Source organism: Lissotriton helveticus, chromosome 3_1, assembly GCF_964261635.1.
Source record: "Lissotriton helveticus chromosome 3_1, aLisHel1.1, whole genome shotgun sequence".
Classification (NCBI taxonomy): Eukaryota; Metazoa; Chordata; class Amphibia; order Caudata; family Salamandridae; genus Lissotriton; species Lissotriton helveticus.
The window spans coordinates 187,700,333-187,722,671 of record NC_136061.1 but is presented as its reverse complement, the minus strand read 5'-3'; the positions used below and the strand labels follow the sequence as shown (position 1 = coordinate 187,722,671).

The following is a 22,339-nucleotide window of genomic DNA, read 5'->3' as shown; positions in this document are numbered from 1 at the left end:
TAAGAAACCTTCTCTGGCTGCTGTGTAAGATCAGAACCTACTCAAAATAGCTTGCCATAATAGCTTGCCTCACACACGTCGCTTCACCCCATTCTGCCTTACTATGTCAGAAGCAAACTTCACAACATGGGTGTAAAGAAAAAAGGCTAATCTGTGCTTCTTGTATACATCCCCATAAAATTGTCTCAAATCCTTTTATGTTGAGCTCCCAGAATCTGGTATAGCGCCCTAAAAGAACTCAAAGTTAATTCAATTCAAACTTCCTAGATTTTCCTAAGGTTCTAAAACTCAACTATTCAGGATCCATCTGAAACATGATAATTAATTGATCTCTCCTCTTTACTGCTCTGACTGTTATATGCTCAATGTATCTTGTGTTCAATATAATCTTTTTTACACTTCACAAAGCAGCTGTAAGCGATGTTCTTTAGTGCTAGGCAATCAGTTGTTTCATGTGATGCGTTCTGATACCCATGTGGTGTAGTCTGCACTATATAAATACAGAAGCTTCTACATTGTGCCAGTTAAGGCCATATAATGCAGCTGTTTAGATTACTTTACTTACTCAACCCATAGGAGGGATGTGCTGCAAATTGGTAATCTGCCTTAAAGGACAGCACTGGATACTGTCAGACTCAAGAGGCAAGAGACAGAGAACCTTGCTCATGAACCAAGTGGATGCCTCAGCTATCCCAGAAACATAATATTCCACCTAAAACAATTACACAAGGCTCTGCCTTACTCACAAAAGTGCCTTCTTAATAGAAGTTGTGATTTACATGCTTGACTGTGGCCACAGTATTTGAACAAAACATCCCTAAAAAAATATCCAAGAGACACAGAGGTTATGTGAGTCAGCTGCAGGACACAGCGATGACAGGATGTGTTTAATGAGTGTGGAACCATGTCGCATAGCCTCCTCCTGCATTTGTAATGCCGCAATCACAACATGCTTGCCTTAGAGATTGCTGTGACATCCTTATTTGGTGCCTGGAATCCATTTCCTTGGTCACCTATAGAAATTACCAGTATTACCACTGTAGGAACTGGGGTCACCAGTTCCCCGGGGGTAGCCTGGCACAAGCAGGTAGGCACCCGAAAGCTTAGGTGTTAAGCGACTATACAGCACACGCATCCACTGAGACAATAAAAGGCACGCAATGACTGACGCCACTCCAGTGAGTTTTGATTAAAACGATAAACTTTTATCTAAGAACAAGGTTCAGGAGTGGAAAATCATAGCATCAATTACTCATCACAGCATTTCATCAGAGGGGAGTAAAGGGAGCAGTTCAATATCCAGTTTAACATGTTGCAATAACATTTCATTAGACATTAAATACCAAGGCACCCCGCGAAGGTGAGCCTCGCATTAAACATGGACAACCAGCTCACCAGACAAGGATGAGCATATCCTGTAGCAAGAGCCCACGTCTCACCAGGTAAGGACCCTGTTTAGTAGGCACACCAATTAACCTCTCACCAAACAAGGGTGAACATTACATAACACTCCTTAGCAGGATTAAACTTTCCGAATAAGCATAGGTACTTAATTCATTGGCAACCTCTCATTATAAGAGAACAAGCATCTCAATAGGTAAGGCCAACATTTCATTGAATAGAGATGACCATCTCATTATGTAAGCAACCTCTTCCTTATAGAACTGTAGGCACTTCGATAATCATTTTCCTGCAGGAGTAAACAGTGCCTTGAATGAGGGTAGAACATTCGATTAGCTGGGGTGAAACGTTTCATTGACCGTAGGTAGAGCCTTTCATTAAATATATAAACTTGGCTCAGGCATATAAACCATTCCATTAAAGTAAGGAGCAAACAGGTCATTAGAACCCAGGCAACATCTTAATAGGTCAGAATAAAACCTTTCAGGCAGGCACCAGCAGATTACTGTGGTAGAAAGGGTAGAAAACCCTTCCATGCGTCGGAGTAACACCTTTCATCAAATGCTAACACTTCAGTGTAAATCAGGCAATATCTTCCTATGACGAGAGAACAGACATCACATTTGGGTAAATCAGCATTTGATCAGGTAAGCATTACCATTGCCCCCTGCAGGAGTAAAACATCTCAGCATACAGGGGAAAACCATTTCCTTAAACCTAGGGAGAGCCTTTCGTTGAATGGGCCACATTAACAAGGATGAATAAATATTCCCTTAGGTAAACACAACCATTTCCTTAGGCAGGAATAAGCTTTTCGTTTAACCACATTGAGCCTATAGGAACCTATTACGTCCTGCCTAGGGCAGGTTGGTAGAACTGGTCCCCGAATGCGGGGTTCACTTTTCTGTAATGCCAGCCCCCACATGGTCTTGCATGGCTCCGGCCCAGTTCAGGTTGTTTTCTGGGGCTCATCAGGGCCAACAGGGCCCAATCACAGTTTTCCCCAGGGAGGGGCGACTCCGGGCCTCCCTGGGGGGTTTTCTGACTCTGCGCCGTTAATTAGGGCCAACGGGGCCCAACTATAGTTCCTCCCGGGGAGGGGCGGCCGCTGGGCTCCCACTTGGCTCCTCGGGGGCCCCGCTCTTCCTCTTGGCCTCCCGCCCGCCTCCCCGGGGAGTTACCTTAATCTTCGGCCCTCACGGGCCCTTGCGGTGATTTCTGGCTTGAGGGGCGGCTCTGGCCCTCCCGGGGGCCTTACGCGGCCTGGGGAATCTCCTCTGGCCCCTTCGGGGCTTGGGCCGGCTAATGGGGGCACAGTGGGGCTACACAGGGCCCCACGCTCGTAGACGGGGGTTCTTGGGATCCCCCGAGCCCTCCCGTCCAGGTCTCAGAACGAGTCCTGGGCCTTCAGAGGCTTCCCGGCCCAGGACCAATCAGGGGGAAGGCGCGCCCGCAGCTGCCAATGGCAACGCTGCCTGTGGGGGCGCGCAGCCAGGCCCAATGGGAGCGCAGCGGGGGCTGACGCGCCCCGTCCCGTCACGGGATTCCGGCTTCAGGCCTCGTCAGGCCTAAGGCGGCCTGACAGGAATTTGCGGACTCCGGCGGCCATCTCCTGGTACCGGGGGCCGCCGCAACGATGTACCCAGCGGGGGAGCCTCCTCAACCCGGACGCCTGTCCGTGGCAGTGACGAGGGTCGCAGCAGGACTTCGCAACGGCGCGAGGCAGCGCCAGATGTCTCCCAGGTCAGAGAGTGAATCGGCCTCCCACTCAGGGCTCTCCGAGGACCCGGGCTGCAGCGGTGAGTGGGGGGTGAGTTGCCACACGGTCCCAGCGCAGAGGGGGCCACAGCGCTTCAGCAGGGTGCAGGGATCCAGCGCTTCTCCCCGGGCACTAGCAGAGTAGCGCTTGGGCAGTTTCCACAATAGCGCTCCTGGCAGGCACAGATCCCCAAATGACAGCGCTGGGATATCAGGGTCAGTTTCAGCAATAACGCTTCTCAGGCACAGAGCTTCAGGTCATCAAAGTCTCCAGAACCTCAGCGCTTCACAAGGGGGCAAAGTAGGGGAGCGCTGGGTAGGCAGGGAAGGCAGTTTAGAAGTTCAGATGATGCAGGACAGGCCACACGACAGTGGAAGGATTGCGCAGGGACTCAGGTCAGGACAAAGGGGGCAGAAGAAGCACAGCCCTGTACCAGGTTGATCCCATGTAGTCCTTGTTGCATCAGAAAGGGGTCTTCTTCTTGGCGCCAGATAGGTTTGACGCCCTTGTGGATAGCAGTTTCTTGAAGGGGGGTTGAGTTGAGGGCTGCTGACAGGAATCCTCAGCAGGTCACTGTAGATGGTCCCTGGGTTCCCCTCCCGCCGGGCTAGATCAGTGGGCTAGCTCAGGGTACCTCACTCAACTTGGAAGGCAGCACCTAAGCCCTGTCACTCCCAGTGGCAAAGGCCCCTGACTAGGCCCTACTGCCTACATCTCCTGCGTGGGTTCCCCAGGTCAGTGATGCCCCAACTGACTGGAAAGTTTCCCTCCCTTTCCTTATATCGGCCCAGGTCAGGTGACCACCCTCTAAGGCGGCAAAACTAGGCTCCGCCCCTATTCTAGAAGGTGCCAGGAACCTCCCTACTCTAACTGTGGGCAGGCAAGGCAGGCTGGAATGGCAACAATGTTTGGGGTCCCTGCCAGCTCCTGGCAACTAGAATGCACCTTAACAAGACCACGCTGCAGTAGCAGGGGCCTATGGCAGCCATGTTGAAGGAAGAGAGCACCTGCACCTAGCATTGATGTTGACATTACCCAGGGCATTTTAACCTTACAGGGCCTATACAACTTTATTAGGAGGGGGGACATCCAGAATTAGGGGAGCGAAAAGCGAAAAATTTCAGGAAAAAGGGCCTAGTCCAACAACCACCTACTGCTGCACTCCCTCCAATTAAAACGGGGCAATTTAAAAAATTGGACTAGGTAGACTCACTCCTGTAATGTGGCATGCTTCATCATTTGTCGCCTTGATCCACCCAAGTAAGGTGGTACTACTAGGGCGGACTCTACCTCAGGTTTGGGTTGACCTAATGGAGCTCTTCGAAATTACTTTTTTTTTTTTGGATCCAGTTCAAGTACTTTTACCAATTTCACAGGTAACAGAACTTGCCCTTCTTTATATTTAGCTGAGCTAAATGTGATGAACAAAAGAGTAAGCCAGCTCCTACTTAACCAATACACCAGGGTCAATAGGTGCACGATTTAACCAACCAGACTACTGAGTCTTGTTTCTTTGGAAATGGTACACAATCTCATCAGTGCAATCCCAGGAATACATGTTAGCAGAAGTATTTCCTCATCTAATAGTGGAAGACCACCATAAATTATAATGATGTAAAAAGTAGAATGAATACTACAGGAATACTATAGAGCCTTCCAGTTCAAGAACATCAAGATACTACTGACCAAATAGGGGAAACTGGCCCACATATTTAAAAGCACTTATAGGCCCTGAAGAAGAACATCACCATCTGTATAAATTTGGCCACCCAAATTTTTTCAATTTTTTTAAACTAAAGACGATAAAGGCGGCAGCAAAATCTTGGTATGAAATAAGAAGAACCCTTAAAATACCATATTACAGCAAACACGCGCCAATTTGGGAATCACTAGCCACCCCAGAATGCCTAAAAGACACACTATCGATTCCCCTAAGGAAGCACAATATAGACTACTGGGGACAGCTGATTGATAAAAACCAGATGGTGAAATAGGAACTCCTATACCAGCAAACACAGGGGTCGATATCCAGATTTAAATTTTATCAACTAAACAGCTGGGTAAATACTCTAAAAGAAAAATTTCAAGGAGACGAGATCATTGAACAAAAAATCATGAATCCAGAGAATTTCAAAAAGGAGGTTTCTTATTGGTACTTGGCTCTTATAAGAGCAGGAGAGCTAGAGTACTGTACCCCACAGGACATCTTGGAAAAAGACATGCCTGGCCTAGATCACCTAAACCTCTGGATTACCTCGAATGCTATTATGGGCCGAGTAGTAAACCCCCCCCCCCCCCTTTGAGGAAAAACCACCTCTTTACAATCCACAGATCATACTGATCCCCAAAAAAACTATCTAAAATGACTAGCAATGAACCAAAAAAGTGTCCTAAATGTGGAGAACATAGAGCTGATGATCTACACATGTTTCGGGGCTGCACAATGCTAAACGACTACTGGGACCAGATTGGTAACACTCTCTCTAACGCGGTAGACAAGCACATTAGGGTAAGCACAGAAATTATTATTTTTGGGATACAATGCAATGTAATATCTCCGCCATTATCTAAAGACCAAGAAAACATTATTTTTATTTTGATCCTGCTGGCTAGAAGAGAGATCTGCATAAACTGGATTAAGTCATCACCACCAAAGCATACAGACTGGCTAAACTCTATTTTAAGGGTGTATAACCTAGAGAAGCAAAGGAAAAACACAAAGAAAAATACATTTTGGAACCTGTGGGAATGGTATAATCTGAGGAATACTAGGAGGTCCAATGATTAAGGCAAAGGAAAAAACGATTTCAAGTTAATTCTTGAACCGAGTAGTCATAATGACTAGCTCACCTACCGCCGAAAATCGTGTCCCTCTCGATTTGGACAAAGAATGCCCCAAAAGGACAAGGTTAAAAAGTACTCCTCTCAGGGCAAATCCGGGCCCCTCTCTCCAGAGCCCTGAATGGATATTGGGGCTTTTGACTCCTCCTTACCTCAAGGGAATTTGCTTGATGAGGAAAAAAGTAGAATGAAAGGGAGAGTATGCACTTCAGTGAATAGAAGCATGTTCTCTGGGTTCAGATACTGAAAACTGACCCTAGACGTTCCAGCATACCCTACTCTGTACTTATCTGGAGCATGAACAAGATAGAAAAGTAAATCGGTTAACCTATAGAGGCGCGCACAGCAATAAAGTAAGAACTTCAGCATCTAGAGTAACATGTCCTTTTCTCTTTTTCATTACTCCGGAATTTAACAATCTCCGGGTAATTAAAATGGGAAACCAAAAGAAATAGTGGAAAAACAATTAGGGTACAGGTAAGATAATGGAGAAGGGTAGAATACTAACGGAAAGCTAAAGATTACGGGAACGGTTTACTTAAAAATATCAATGGAAAGATTAAGTATGAATTAAGGGAGTGCAATGGGTATCGTTCAACGCCACCGGACTCCACTGGACCGACCACAGCTGCGTCCACTTCAGCTTCAAAAGATCCACGACCCACCACCACCCGCAACAGGTACCTCACAGGAATTGGAGCAAGATCACCGCAGACCAGCTCACCACCTCCCTCAGCCAGAGCCCACCCGCCAACACAACGGACCCCAACGAAGCAGCCCGCAACTTCACACAGTGGCTGACCGCCTGCGCCGACGACCTCGCGCCACTAAAGAACCCTCCCAGCAGACCCAGAAGCAAGAAGGCATCCTGGTTCACCGACGACCTCAAGGACTCCAAGAAGACCTGCTGCACCCTCGAGAAAGCCTGGCTCCTCGACCGGACCACCGACAACATGACCGCCCTCAAACACGCTACCCGCAAGCACCACCAGCTCATCCGCACCACCAAGAAGAAATCCCTGAAGGAACGACTGGACAACAACGCCCACGACAGCAAAGAGCTCTTCACTATCGTCAAGGAGTTCTCCAACCCCAGCACCGGCACCAACGACATCACTCCGTCACAAGACCTCTGCGACTCCCTCGCCTCGTTCTTCCACCGCAAGATCGCCGACATCCACAACAGCTTCAGCGCCCCTCCCACGCACCCAACCGTCGAACCAACGCCCTCCACCCTTCGCACCTGGACCACGGTGACCACCGAAGACACAGCCCGCACAATGAACACCATCCACTCCGGATCACCGACCGACCCCTGCCCACACCACGTCTTCAACAAGGCCGACTCCACCATCGCACCCCAACTCCGGAACATCATCAACGCCTCCTTCAACACCGCCACCTTCCCGGAGAGCTGGAAGCACGCCGAGATCAGCGCCCTCCTGAAGAAACCTACAGCGGACCCCACCGATCTCAAAAACTTCCGCCCCATTACGCTCCTCCCTTTTCCTGCTAAAGACATCGAGAAGATCGTCAACAGACAGCTGACCGCCTTCCTCGAGACGAACGGATCCCTCGACCCCTCGCAGTCCGGCTTCAGAGCCAACCACAGCACCGAGACCGCCCTCATCGCAGCCACCGTCGACATCCGGACCCTGCTCGACAAGGGGGAAACAGTGGCCCTCATCCTCCTGGACCTCTCCGCTGCGTTCGACACGGTCTGCCACCGCACCCTAGTCCAGCGCCTCAGCAACATCGGTATCCAAGAGAAGGCACTGGAGTTGATCATCTCGTTCCTCGCCGGAAGAACACAAAGAGTCCGCCTCCCCCCGTTTCGCTCCGAGGCCACCGAAGTCATCTGCGGCGTCCCGCAAGGATCTTCACTCAGCCCCACCCTCTTCAACATCTACATGAAACCTCTCGCAGCCATCGCACACCAGCACAACCTCAACATCATCTCTTACGCCGACGACACCCAGCTGATCCTCTCCCTCACCAGAGACCCCGACACCGCCAGAACCTGCCTACACGGAGGGATGAAAGACGTCGCCGAGTGGATGAAGGACAGCCGCCTGAAACTGAACTCGGACAAGACGGAAGTCCTCATCCTGGGATCTTCGCCCTCCGCCTGGGACGACTCCTGGTGGCCCCCAGCCCTGGGCACCGCACCCAAGCCAACCGACCACGCACGCAACCTGGGCTTCATCCTGGACCCTCCCTCTCGATGACCAGACAAGTCAACGCCGTCTCCTCATCGTGCTTCAACACCCTGCGTATGCTTCGCAAGATCTTCCGCTGGATCCCGACCGAGACCAGGAAGACTGTCACCCAGGCACTCGTCACCAGCCGACTGGACTACGGAAACGCCCTCTACGCCGGAACCACAGCCGAGCTACAGAAAAGACTCCAGCGCATCCAGAATGCCTCCGCCCGACTCATCCTGGATGTCCCCCGACGCAGCCACATCTCCAGCCACCTGAGGAACCTGCACTGGCTCCCCGTCGACAAGAGGATCACGTTCCGGCTCCTCACCCACAAGTCTCTCCACGACCTGGGCCCCAAGTACCTCAACGACCGCCTGACCTTCTACACGCCCACCCGCCAGCTACGGTCCACCAGCCTCGCCCTCGCAGCCGTACCACGCATCCGAAGAGCCACCGCCGGAGGAAGATCCTTCTCTTACCTAGCTGCCAAGACTTGGAACTCCCTCCCCATCCACCTTCGGCTGACCCAGGACCATCTCGCCTTCAGGAAACAACTCAAGACCTGGCTGTTCGAGCAGTAGCATACCCCTCCCCCCAAGCGCCTTGAGACCCTCCCGGGTGAGTAGTGCGCTATACAAATGACATGATTGATTGATTGATTGATTGATTGAAGAAAAATAATTAAAAACGAGAATGGTGCAGCAGAAATAGCTAAAGATAAGGTAATAGGCCAAGTGGAAAGTAGAACAAATGGGAAGGGTTTGCTTTAAAATAGATTAAGGTGGTCCTACTTCTCAGCTGAGAGGATATTAAGGAAGGGGACTGATGTCGTAGTGCAAAAAATAGTGAAAAAACAAGAGAAAATGTGTGTGAAATAAAATTGGATGAGGGGGTGCTGAACGTAACTTTATTCTGTTGCTACCCACTCTACCAATATTAAAAAGTAGACAGGGACAACCCAATTAATCTTGGATCATCTGATGTATTCTAGGGTCAACATGTTTCTGCAATAATTGACATGAGTTTTCATTGCTTTCATCAGGACCACTATACACTATTTGCTACTACGAACTAGTGCTCTTAAAGAAAAAAGTGCTCAAGGTTATAAATAAATTTCAAACCCGATACTTGGATCACCTGTATCCACTAGATGTCTGTATCGGTAGTTTCACCATTCCAAGTTGGAAACTGCCCACTTGGAAGATGTATGCACCTCACCCCACCTGGCCACGGCTCAGGGTGAAGGGGAAGCACCGCGCTCTCCGTCGGTACTTCGTCTCGGCACCGTCTCGTCTCGGCGCCGATCGGCTCAGACGCCGAGACAATTTACTGTGTTGTCTTTAAAAATCCCCCCATAGTGTTTTTTCATAATACCCCCGTAATGTTTAGAATGGGTACAAGTAACGCTATCCTGGGTATTAAGACTCGAAACCAATCGCCCAAGGTCCACCCCACACTCTGTGAGCATGCGCAGACCTAAGCGTCTGTTTCTAACGCATGCGCCTTGGAACGGCGTGGGGAGAGAACACGAATGCGCGAGTATAGGCGCGCTGATCCCTAACACATGCGCAGTCTAACCACGATTCACGCCCTTGTCCATAGCGCATCACCGGACCTCCCTTTCGCACTAAACCCATGTAAGGGCAGGCTTCCGCTTCCAATTTAAATCACTAATTGATGCGTTCGGCAGTATATAAGAAGCCCCATCTCAACCTGACTCTCCACTTCGTCGGAGCCGCGTTGAGGGGAAGGTAGTCTACTAGACCGTGCAGTAACCGTGAGTTTGTTTGCAGAACCGAGGGCCATCCATTTTTTCTCCTCGTACTACTATTTGAACCTAAAACCTACCCTTAACATTCTTTAGGTTGCTATATTAAGCAGTAAGGAAGGATTCCCCCAATACCACGCCTGGGCTCATGAGGTCAGAGAATCTTGAACTATAAGTAAGCCTCCTATATAGACTTTTCCTTCTTTTTCAGCTAGTCCTTTGGGACCGATATCTTGGCGTATTTCCACTACGTGTATGTCTTTGTCAAGTGTGTGTCTTTTTTTAAGCATTTTTTCACAGGGTCCTTGGGCCACAACTCTGGTTCATTTATACCCTAAAATAACAGGGACTTTATATTTTTCCTTGTTCCTGGACGTCCGACTGTGATGTTTACTGTGTGTTTTGTATTCCACAGGTTCTACTCACGCCAATTGGGCGCAACAGAGCTTACAAAGAAACACTGATAGGTACATTTCACCTAGTTTTTTGGTAAATTACCCTTTTACATTTACATTTTCATATCCATGTGAGTAAGGTGGGGATTAACGTGCAGATCCCCGTCCTGAAGAAGGAGTCCCAGTACTCCGAAACATGTCGACGCTTTTCATAGGTTGACATACCCTAATACGTATATTTGTCAACCTCACCTTGCACCTTTTTAACAATACCAGCCGAGGATACAATAAATAGTTTTTTTCCTACGAGCCAGGTATTTTTTATCTTTCACCTTTTCACCTCACCTTATCACTCACATTCCTTCACACACATACACATAGTTCACTACTAAGTGCTCCTGCGTATCCGTGAGTCGTAGCACGCCGCATCCCGTAGAGGGGTGCGAAGGCCCCGATGATGAAGCATGACACCAAGGGGCCTGTTGGTGTGTGAGGGGCATTTAAACAACACTGTGTGCTCCCCATCACTTTAGGGATCACTACCACTCTCTAGGTGGATTCCAATCTGTTAATACGAATTACCAGGGGAGACTGAATCCACTATCTCTCCCTCCCCCTCTTGTTATGTTTATGCTTCTCCCATATGCCATGAGCCTAGTTGATTCATTCTTCTCCCAAAGATGATAATTTTGTCTTTTCTTGATTCACATCCAGCTTATTTAGCCTTGTATATTCAAAGAGGGCACTCATGGGCATCTATAGGCCCACCCTTGATGACTTAACAGTACCAAATCGTCTGCATAAAGTAGGTTAGACAGGCATTTATTCTCAAGTTTCGGTGAGGGTAAATTAACTGTTTCGAGCTCCCCTGTAAGATCATAGATGAACTGATTAAAAAGCAGGGTGACAAAGACGCATTCTTGCTTAAGTCCTTCTGTAGTTGATATCTTCCTTGGGAGAAGGGTGTCATCTTCTATTTTCAAATGCAGCCAAGTTTCAGAATATATTAGTTCTTTCGCTCGTAGACGATTTGGCGGGGCACCCAAGGTTCTTAACTTTCCCCAGAGGTGCTTTCTATAAATGTTATCAAATGCCTCCTTGAAATCGAAAAAACACACATACAAAGGTGAGTGTGTCTGGGCTGAATGGGTCATTAACATGGAGATGGCCAACAGGTTCGATGCACGACCCTGATTCCGATCGAATCCTGGTTGATTCAGAGGGATAATACTCTGTTTATATACTCAGGTTTCGAGGTCGGTTCACTACAGGTGTGCTTCTGCATCAATCAGTGCAGTCAGCCGGGAATTGATAGGATTTGTTGTGTCCCCACCTTTCTAAATTGGCTGAATTATCGTACCCTTCCAAGACTCAGGAATTTCTTGTTTGTAAAATATGTATGTAAAGTACATTGAGCCTATCAGCACAGAAAGAGCTCAGGGTCTTTTTCAAATAGTTCCTTAGGTAGACCATTTGGGACTGGTGCGCAGTCAGCGTGTGATTTGGGGATAATTTCCTGGATATCTTCGCTAGAGAATGGTTAATGGGCCATTGTCCTACACACTGCATTCCAGCCAGTCCTCCATACTTCCATTAGGCGCAGCTAGGTTTTAAATTGTTCAACACTCACAAGTCCTTACGTCAGTTTTGACTTCGTTTTTAATCATTTTATATGCGAGGGTAAGGTTTTCATCCCAAATGCCCATACATAACTGTTAATTTTTTATATGGGGTAGATTGCTTGGTTTAGCCTTAAATGATGATAAGCGTTTGTTTCTCAGAATCTGGCCCTTTGCGAGCGCAATTTTTGCATTTGGGATTCATCATCCCAAATGCAAAAATCGCTATTTGCTAATTCGCATATTTGCGAGGAATTGCATTTAAGGAATCTCTATTTGAGATTCCTTAAATGCAATTCATTAACCAATTTTAAATTGCGAATTCGCAATATTTGGCCGCTATTTACCACGAAGTCTGACTTCGTGGTAAATAGCGAAAAAATAGAAAAAAGCACTTTAGTGCATTTTTCTCAGTTGCATGTTACACACACACATGTTCTTTGGACATGTGTGTGCGCAACACCTGTGTAAATTTGCTTTTCAGGGGTGCTACAGGGTGTCCTTTGGACACCCCTGGCACCCTTGAAATCGCATCCTTATTTGCGATTAGCAAATTGCTAATCGCAAATAAGGAATAACTCCCCATTCATTCCTATGGGCCTGTAGGCCCATAGGAATGAATGGGGAGTTATTCCTTATTTGCGATTAGCAATTTGCTAATCGCAAATCAGGAAGATGTAGGAATCGTAATATTTTTTGCAATTCCTACATGAATCCCGTTTTGCAAGTCCTTAATAGCGATTCCTTATGAATCGCTATTAAGGACTCGCAAAACTGGATAATGATGAATCTAGCTGTTAATCTTGACTCCTTTCTCAGGGTTGTTGAGAGATTTTGATGCATTTATTGATCCGTATCATTTTCGTTTCTAAGGGGAGGTGCATGAGGAGTCAGTGGTTAAAAGAATGTAAAAATCCTTGGTGTACTCGGAGATGTAGTAGAATTCATTCAACTGAGGTTTTATTAAATTTGTTTCCTTTACATATTCACTCTGCATGCAGTGCAGACTTTGTACGTTTACCACATTGTGCTACGAACTTCTGCGCTTATTTTCTGCTATAGGATTTGACTGAACTCTTTCAGAACGCATTTCTTAACGCACAGTAGGTCTTAACTGTACTAATTGTATGCTAGTTTAGGGCCTGCTTGTTAATTACTTAATAGCTTTTTACGCTTTTAGTCAGGATTGTGCTAAATTACTACCTCTGCTTTATAGTCTTTAGGTGTTATGCACCAGGGACCGCATAATACATGCGGCGCATGTTCCTTCATTGCGCTGGGCGCATCTTTTGAAAGGTGCGCCCAGTGCAATGAAGGAAAATGCACCGCATTAGGATGAATGCGCTGCCCTCAGGGCAGCCACAAACTCCTGCTACCCCGGGAGCAGCACATTTATGTGAAAAACGGAACAACTGTTTTGAAGCCACTCCGTGTTTTCACAGTGCAGGTGGCAACCCGCCTACACCGTTAACGGGGATTGGAGATTCTCTTGCAGGTGTGTGCAGTCAGTGACTGCACCTGCCTGCAAGGGGATGGTCCATAGGAACACTTTTTCCCCTCCAGAGGGCTGCGAGCGCAGAGGCCAAGGGATTCCATCATTTGCATGCAAATGAGGGAACGTCCCCTGAATATAGCGCTGGAGCTTTATGTGCACCAGTGCTATCGGTATTACGGAAGGGGACGCACAAGTGTCCGCGGCCCCTTCTGTAATACCAAAGTGCCCCGGGGCTGATCCTCTTACAGTGTTCCGGGAGCAATCCCGGGGATGGAGTACTTCAACAACGTTCCTCAGTACACTCTGTGAATGCTCCCCAGTACTGTGCTAAGGTAGCTGCTTGACACCTCTAGGCCATCGCTCTTTCGCCACTCTTCAAGCTATCCACTTGCCGTCAGCAGACTCTGCTCTGCTTCCACTATTATCCGTACTACTCCTCCTAAGTCCTTCCTTGAGAATGTGAGCAGAGTGCGACAGTGCAAAAGTGCAAGGTGATGAGCAAGGGATGAGCCAGCAGCCACACGGATTATGGAAACAGGGCTCCAAAAGAACACAAGCCGCACCGGTACCTAGTCCGACTGCCGCCGTGCACCTGCCACCCTCTCTAGCCTGTAGCACCTAACACTGCAAGGTAGTCGCTACCTCCCACACGTCGCTCTCACGTGCCCATTGGAGATGATGTGTACAAACTAGGGATGACGTGTGAGGAGGAGGCTGAGAGGTGTGACTCATGCATGCCTGAACCTTAGACGGGTTGTCAGCCAACAGACGGGGCGAGGGAGAATAGGAACTGATCCACAGTGTTGCCAGAGCAGCAGTGGCCCATTTGCTGAACTGAATGGCGAGCTGAGCACTAGGTGGGCAAAGGCAGAGGCAAACACAGATTCGCCACCAGGGTCAGGGTCCACTACTTAAATTTAGCCAGTGGTTTCCGGTGCTCGGCACTGGCACTTATGAGTCTACCACATGGTGACGCTGTCTGCCATATTTGGGTATGAGCACAACAACATCTGTTTATTAATTTAATATGCATTAACCATCACTAATAAGTGCCAACCCCTTTGGGGGCACTGAATAGTATGAACTGTCACACTTGTAGGAGTCTAATGGTTAGTAGTTGTGTTGGTACTGTAACTGGCAGCTCTGACAGGGTCAATGGATGGTGCAAGCTGCTGCTGCATCCTGACGCGGGCCCTTCACTTATTGTTTTGCAAATTAACCACTGTGTCAGGCTCTAATGCTCTGGCGCTTTAAACCTGGCACCTGCCTCACTTATCGCCCCACCACCCAGTCACATACTCCTCCAGGCCTCGTGCAAGCTCCGACTAGAGCACAGAAAGTACCAACTCTATAGCAGCCTATATGCCCTACTCTCACTCCTCACTCTTCCTCCACCACTCGCTTCCGCTTCCTGAGTGAAACCACCATTGTTAAAGCTTTCAGGGATCCTACTGTGATGAGGCATTGATGAGCAAAATTACTATGTGAAGGGCTGGACTATTTGTGGTCTGCACTGTTTTCGGGATAGCAGACAGCTTTCCTCTTGTAAAGAGAACTGGTTACTGAAAACGTTATTGTTATGGAACGCTTTACCACAATCTCCGCTAATAACAAGCATTTGCAATGCAATAGGTCTCGCATTATGAAAGTTTGATGTATTGGTATTGTAAATGACAATTTTTAGGTCTCGCCTGTCGATGCGCATGCGCATCGAGCAAGCGAGACTATAGGGGCTCATCCACACTTTATCTAACTTGCAAGGAATCGTGGCGATTCCTTGCAGTGCCCGTGACTTTTAAGCTCAATGCGCATGTGCATTGAGCTTAAAAGCGCGTGCACAGCCGCCCGCATTCCTCCGACACCTTTGAAGTGAAGCTGAGCTTCACTTCAAAGGCCCGGCTTGTTCACACCCACATGCCGCTCCGCCCCCTCCCCTGAGTCATCCTGCCTGCCCCTTCCCGCCGTGTCGCATTTCTCCTCCCCCCTCCCCTCTCTTCCCTCCGTCTTGGTTCTTTTGTCGATGTTCTTGTTTTCCTTCTTTTTATATACGTGTGTACGTTTTACAGTAATTTGAAAAGTGTTTCTGCACCTATTCCAAGTCCGCCTCTGTGGAAGAAACAACACAAAGTCAAATTTTTTCACAATTAAATGTGCCGTTTCTATTTTTGGAATTGTTGTTCTTACTGCCAGTGTTATTAGTCTGGCAAGTTTTGGTGGTGACATGTTTACTTTTCCTGCTTCTTGTTTTTTTAAAGAGGTTTAGGCTTGCAGGAAAAACATTTTTAAAAATGTAACGATCGCACCAGCTTGTGTCTGCTTTGCCGGTGCTTATTACCTGTTGCCGCCCGTGGTCCGTTTCACAGTACGCGGTGTTTTTCTCTGCCCGGGAAGTGTTTGGAAGTTAGACTGATTAACTATTAGTGGACAACTCCTCGTCCAAGCCGAAACTAGCAGTCTCGCACCTCGTTGTTGGAGTCGGAGGAGTGGCACTTAAACACATCCTGTCTTCCCTGTACTTTACTCATCTACGCTCTGCCATCTAGCGGTTACTCACTTGATAGCAGCGTTCTGTGTTCCTGTTAAGAGCATTTTCTGTTGCATTGAATTGCTTAAAAAATACGGGCTTATTGTTAGTATTTATAAAACTAATCAAAACAAAGCAAGCAAAAATAAAAAGTATATTTTTTACTACTTACATTATATTAACCTAAAATGTAATCCCGAAGAGTCCCTAAAATGAGTTACTCCCCATCTTATGAGAGAGAAATTGTGTATTTAACTTGAAGCATTTTACACATCTTCCATAACAGAATTCATAGTGAATGAGTGGATGGATGGATACTCTTAATAGATTTTACTATCATCTTAGAATTTAGTTCTGTGTCATCTTGGGTTTTTACAACTTGATCTCTGGCGAGTCAGTGTTGTAATTACTTTGATGCAACATCTCTTCTAGGATGTACTTAGTGACAGAGCAATTACAAATCTTTGCAAAGCAAATTAAGCTATCATCAGTGGGTTGGAGAGGTTGCTTCAAATGAGACTTCAGATAAAGCTGAACGATGCTCATAATAGCAAGACCCGACTAATAAGCTATAAATCCAACAGTAGACATTCATTACAGGACTGTAACTACTCCGGTTGCATGTACTAATTTCACCAATCAATCTTGCCACCACATCCACACCCACATCCACCACCACATCCACCACCGCATCCACCGCCACATCCACCGCCACATCCACCACCACCACATCCACCACATCCACCACCACATCCACCGCCACCACTACATCCACCACCACTACATCCACCACCGTATCCACCACCACATCCACCGCATCCACCATGACATCCACCGCCACATCCACCACCGCATCCTCCACCACATCCACCACCACATCCACCACCACATCCACCACCACCGCATCCACCACCACCGCATCCACCACCACTACATCCACCACCGCATCCACCACCACCACATCCACCGCATCCACCATGACATCCACCGCCACATCCACCGCCACATCCACCGCCACATCCACCGCCACATCCACCGCCACATCCACCACCACATCCACCACCGCATCCACCACATCCACCACCACATCCACCACCGCATCCACCACATCCACCACCGCATCCACCACCACCGCATCCACCACCACTACATCCACCACCGCATCCACTCACCCTCAACACCTCACCCTCACACAGTGCAATAGGTCTCACAGGATTTTTAGTTAAAGCTTTTACAAATGTTTATTGCTTTTTTGATTTGTAATTCTTTAGCATTGGCTACAAAAAATAAAAATGCAAAAGATTTACAACAAAAAACCCATAAACAATTCTAAATGCACTAACTCTAATGCTGCGAGACCTATTGCATTTCCAATGCTTGTTTTATTTATGTGTTGGTTTTGAAAATAGCGAAATTAATAGCTTTGTCATTTACAATGCCAATAGTTTTAACTTTCGTAAACGTGACACCTATAGCATTTGTAATGCAATATGTGTTGTATTTACATGACTAAGATGTATTAATATTACAAAAAACAATGGCTTTTATTTTTTTTAATAATTAATACTTACATAAAAGTTATTGTAATTTATAATGACAATAGCTTGAACTTTTGTAAATAACTTTTGGGAAGATTATGTTCAGTGTATTTTATTGTGATGAAAATCCAAGAACAGAAGTGAAATATTAAAATCTTTTTGTGACATTTGTAATAAAGCTTGAAACATTGAGAGAACATATTAGTACCAGTTGTTGTTGAATGGTTGCACAGAGTGATGCTGTGGCGTTCAGTGGTTCTGAGTGATGCTGTGGCCTTCAGTGGTGCTGAGTGATGCTGTGGCCTTCAGTGGTGCTGAGTGATGCTGTGGCCTTCAGGGGTGCTGAGTGATGCTGTGGCATTCAGTGGTGCTGAGTGATGCTGTGGCATTCAGTGGTGCTGTGGCGTTAAGTAGTGCTGAGTGATGCTGTGGCGTCGAATGATGCTGTGGCGTTGAGGGATGCTGTGACATGAGTAATGCTGTGGCGTTGAGTGATGCTGTGGCATTGAGTGATGATGTGGCGTTGAGTAATGCTGTGACATGAGTGATGCTGTGGCATTGAGGGATGCTGTGCGCTGAGTGGTGCTGTGGCGTTGAGAGGTGCTGTGGCATTGAGTGGTGCTGAGGCATTGCGTGGTGCTGTTGCGTTGCGGGGTGCTGTGGCGTTGCGGGGTGCTGAGTGATTCTGTGGCGCTGAGTGATGCTGTGGCGTTGAGTGGTGCTGTGGCGTTGAGTGGTGCTTTGGCGTTGAGTGATGCTGTGGCGTTGAGTGATGCTGTGGCGTTGAGTGATGCTGTGGCGTTGAGTGATGCTGTGGCGTTGAGTGAATCTGTGGCGTTGAGTGAATCTGTGGCGTTGAGTGAATCTGTGGCGTTGAGTGATGCTGTGGCGTTGAGTGATGCTGTGGCGTTGAGTGATGCTGTGGCGTTGAGTGATGCTGTGGCGTTGACTGATGCTGTGGCGTTGACTGATGCTGTGGCGTTGAGTGATGCTGTGGCGTTGAGTGATGCTGTGGCGTTGAGTGATGCTGTGGCGTTGAGTGATGCTGTGGCGTGGAGTGATGCTGTGGCGTGGAGTGATGCTGTGGCGTGGAGTGATGCTGTGGCGTGGAGTGATGCTGTGGCGTGGAGTGGTGCTGTGGCATTGAGTGGTGCTGTGGCATTGAGTGGTGCTGTGGCATTGTGGGGTGCTGTGGCATTCAGTGGTGCGGAGTGATTCTGTGGTGTTGAGTGATGCTGTGGCTTTGAGTGATGCTGTGGCTTTGAGTGATGCTGTGGCTTTGAGTGATGCTGTGGCTTTGAGTGATGCTGTGGCTTTGAGTGATGCTGTGGCTTTGAGTGGTGCTGTGGCGTTGAGTGGTGCTGTGGCGTTGAGTGGTGCTGTGGCTTTGAGTGATGCTGTCGCGTTGAGTGATGCTGTGGCGTTGAGTGATGCTGTGGCGTTGAGTGATGCTGTGGCGTTGAGTGATGCTGTGGCGTTGAGTGGTGCTGTGGTGTTGTTGTGTGCTGTGGCATTCAGTGGTGCTGAGTGATGCTGTGGCGCTGAGTGATGCTGTGGCGCTGAGTGATGCTGTGGCGCTGAGTGATGCTGTGGCGCTGAGTGATGCTGTGGCGTTGAGTGATGCTGTGACGTTGAGTGATGCTGTGACGTTGAGTGATGCTGTGGCATTGAGTGATGCTGTGGCATTGAGTGATGCTGTGGCGTTGAGTGATGCTGTGGCATTGAGTGGTGCTGTGGCGTTGAGTGGTGCTGTGGTGTTGTGTGCTGTGGCATTCAGTGGTGCTGAGTGATGCTGTGGCGCTGAGTGATGCTGTGGCGCTGAGTGATGCTGTGGCGCTGAGTGATGCTGTGGCGTTGAGTGATGCTGTGGCGTTGAGTGATGCTGTGGCATTGAGTGGTGCTGTGGCGTTGAGTGATGCTGTGTCTTTGAGTAATGCTGTGTCTTTGAGTGGTGCTGTGGCGTTGTGGGGTGCTGTGGCATTCAGTGGTGCTGAGTGATTCTGTAGCGCTGAGTGATGCTGTGGCATTGGGTGATGCTGTGGTGTTGAGTGGTGCTGTGGTGTTGAGTGGTGCTGTGGTGTTGAGTGGTTCTGTGGCGTTGAGTGGTTCTGTGGCGCTGAGTGGTGCTGTGGCGCTGAGTGATGCTGTGGCCTTGAGTGATGCTGTGGCCTTGAGTGATGCTGTGGCCTTGAGTGATGCTGTGGCCTTGAGTGATGCTGTGGCCTTTAGTGATGCTGTGGCGTTGAGTGATGCTGTGGCATTGAGTGATGATGTGGCATTGAGGGATGCTGTGCGCTGAGTGGTGCTGTGTCGTTGAGTGGTGTTGTAGCATTGAGTGGTGCTGTGGCGTTGAGGGGTGCTGAGTGATTCTGTGGCGCTGAGTGATGTTGTGGCGTTGAGTGATGTTGTGTCGTTGCGTGGTGCTGTGGCGTTGAGTGGTGCTGTGGCGTTGAGTGGTGCTGTGGCGTTGAGTGGTGCTGTGGTGTTGAGTGGTGCTGAGGATGCTGTGGCATTGAGTGATGCTGTGGCGTTGAGTGATGCTGTGGCGTTGAGTGATGCTGTGGCGTTGAGTGATGCTGTGGCGTTGAGTGATGCTGTGCGCTGAGTGGTGCTGTGGCGTTGAGTGATGCTGTGGCGTTGAGTGATGCTGTGGCGTTGAGTGATGCTGTGGCCTTGAGTGATGCTGTGGCGTTGAGTGATGCTGTTGTGTTGAGTGATGCTGTGGCGTTGAGTGATGCTGTGGCGTTGAGTAATGCTGTGGCGTTGAGTGATGCTGTGGCATTGAGGGATGCTGTGCGCTGACTGGTGCTGTGTCATTGAGTGGTGTTGTGGCATTCAGTGGTGCTGTGGCGTTGAGGGGTGCTGAGTGATTCTGTGGCGCTGAGTGATTCTGTGGCGCTGAGTGATGTTGTGGTGTTGAGTGATGCTGTGGCGTTGAGTGGTGCTGTGGCGTTGAGTGGTGCTGTGGCATTGAGTGGTGCTGTGGCATTGAGTGGTGCTGTGGCATTGAGTGGTCCTGTGGTGTTGGGTGGTTCTGTGGCATTGAGTGGTGCTGAGTGATGCTGTGGCATTGAGTGATGCTGTGGCATTGAGTGATAATGTGGCATTGAGTGATGCTGTTGCGTTGAGGGATGCTGTGGCGTTGAGTGATGCTGTGGCATTGAGTGATGTAGTGGCATTGAGTAATGCTGTGGCGTTGCGGGATGCTGTGGCGTTGAGGGATGCTGTGCGCTGAGTGGTGCTGTCGCATTGAGTGGTGCTGTGGCATTGAGTGGTGCTGTGACGTTGAGGGGTTGTGTTGGAGGGTGTAGTTGGAGGGTGTAGTTGGAGGGTGTAGTTGGAGGGTGGATTTGGAGGGTGGATTTGGAGGGTGGATTTGGATATAGGATTTTGATTTGGATGGTGTAGTTTGATGGTGTAGTTTGATGGTGTAGTCTGATTCCCTGTGCCTCGTTCAGATCGTACCAGAGGGGTACGGGGAGTACAATGGCACTCTGGGGTTGTTGGCTGTGTTGGCGCCCACTCTGGAATTGTGCCTTCACTGCATCACTGATATAGGGATGGCTACGGCGAATCCCACCTATGCATACCCACAGGTGACCACTGCCCCTCCCTACCGCCAAGGACTGCTGACTCATGATCTGTAAGCTCTTGGGCCGCGTGAGGCCAACTGAGGCTCACTGCTGGGACCGGGTGTGTGCCGGCGCCGCTCCCTTGTATTCTGGAGTGCTGAGGAGGGTTGTGCTGCATGCGCTGACCCCCGCTGGCTGGTTGGGAGCTGTGAGCAGGAGGCAGCTGCTTGATTGCGGCCGCTACGTGCATCTCTTTTGCCCCATGTGCTGACCTCCCCGCTGGCTAGATTGGAGATTTGCATGTACTGCAATTATTTTTTTCTAGTTAAAAATGTGTTCTACTCGACACTGGAAGGCATCTATTCGATTTTTGGAGATGAAAGGGAACAATAAGGGTTAAATATTCACAGGCCTGCAAATCCTACAAAAACTAGCAGCTATAGACTGTGCCATTCATACGTTTTATCAGTTTTTAAAATATAATTGCACATTTACAAAAAAAGTAAATTTAAAAAATGCATGCTCGAGAAGGGCAGACATATTGCTTGTTTTCTTTAGGATTCATGACTTCTCAAGGAGGCCCTAGGGCAATCACAATGCACGTTCATCTTTGATTCATAAATGTAAACTACATACATTAAATGAAACCAACTTTGCTTTTTCAAAAGTAGAGTTGACCAGTAGTGGCGCCATTTGCAATGTTTTTGCTGCTGATTGCGGCCTGTGGTAACAGCGCCTAAGGGTCGCGAGAGCAGACACCACAGGTCTCTTATCAGTTGCTTCCCGGTGGGCGACAGATAATTGGCTAATTGACTTTTATCGCACAACAGAGTGCGCTATGGATGCGATGAAAAGACAGATACTGCCGACAAAGCTGAGCATGAAATGGAGACGTCTGAAGCCCAGGAGAGAGTGACAGGCAGCTATGACTCCGAGGGGAGAATGCTGAGAGGCATGCTGTCAGTGACGCAGCAGGCGCAGGCAGGTAGACAGCACATCAAAGCACAGGGGAGCTAGTCCACCAAACTGCGATTTTGTGTAAGTGATGTGGAACAGAACATCAGATGCTTTTGTGCGGGTTTCAAGAGTCGTTGAATCCTCAGGTGAGACGCCTCCTTGACATTTCACAGGCAATGTAAACTAATATCATGCCTTTAGGGCATTGGCGCTTTAGAAAAAGTGGCGCTCCAGCTGCAACACGGGCAAAGTCAGCATGAATTATG

At 48.5% G+C, this 22,339-nt stretch overlaps 1 protein-coding gene across 2 annotated transcripts in view; it reads right to left on the bottom strand.

Moving 5' to 3' along the window:
• Positions 1-22,339, bottom strand: part of MKS1 (MKS transition zone complex subunit 1) — a 389,790-nt gene that overhangs the window by 48,488 nt on the left and 318,963 nt on the right. The window lies entirely within an intron of this gene.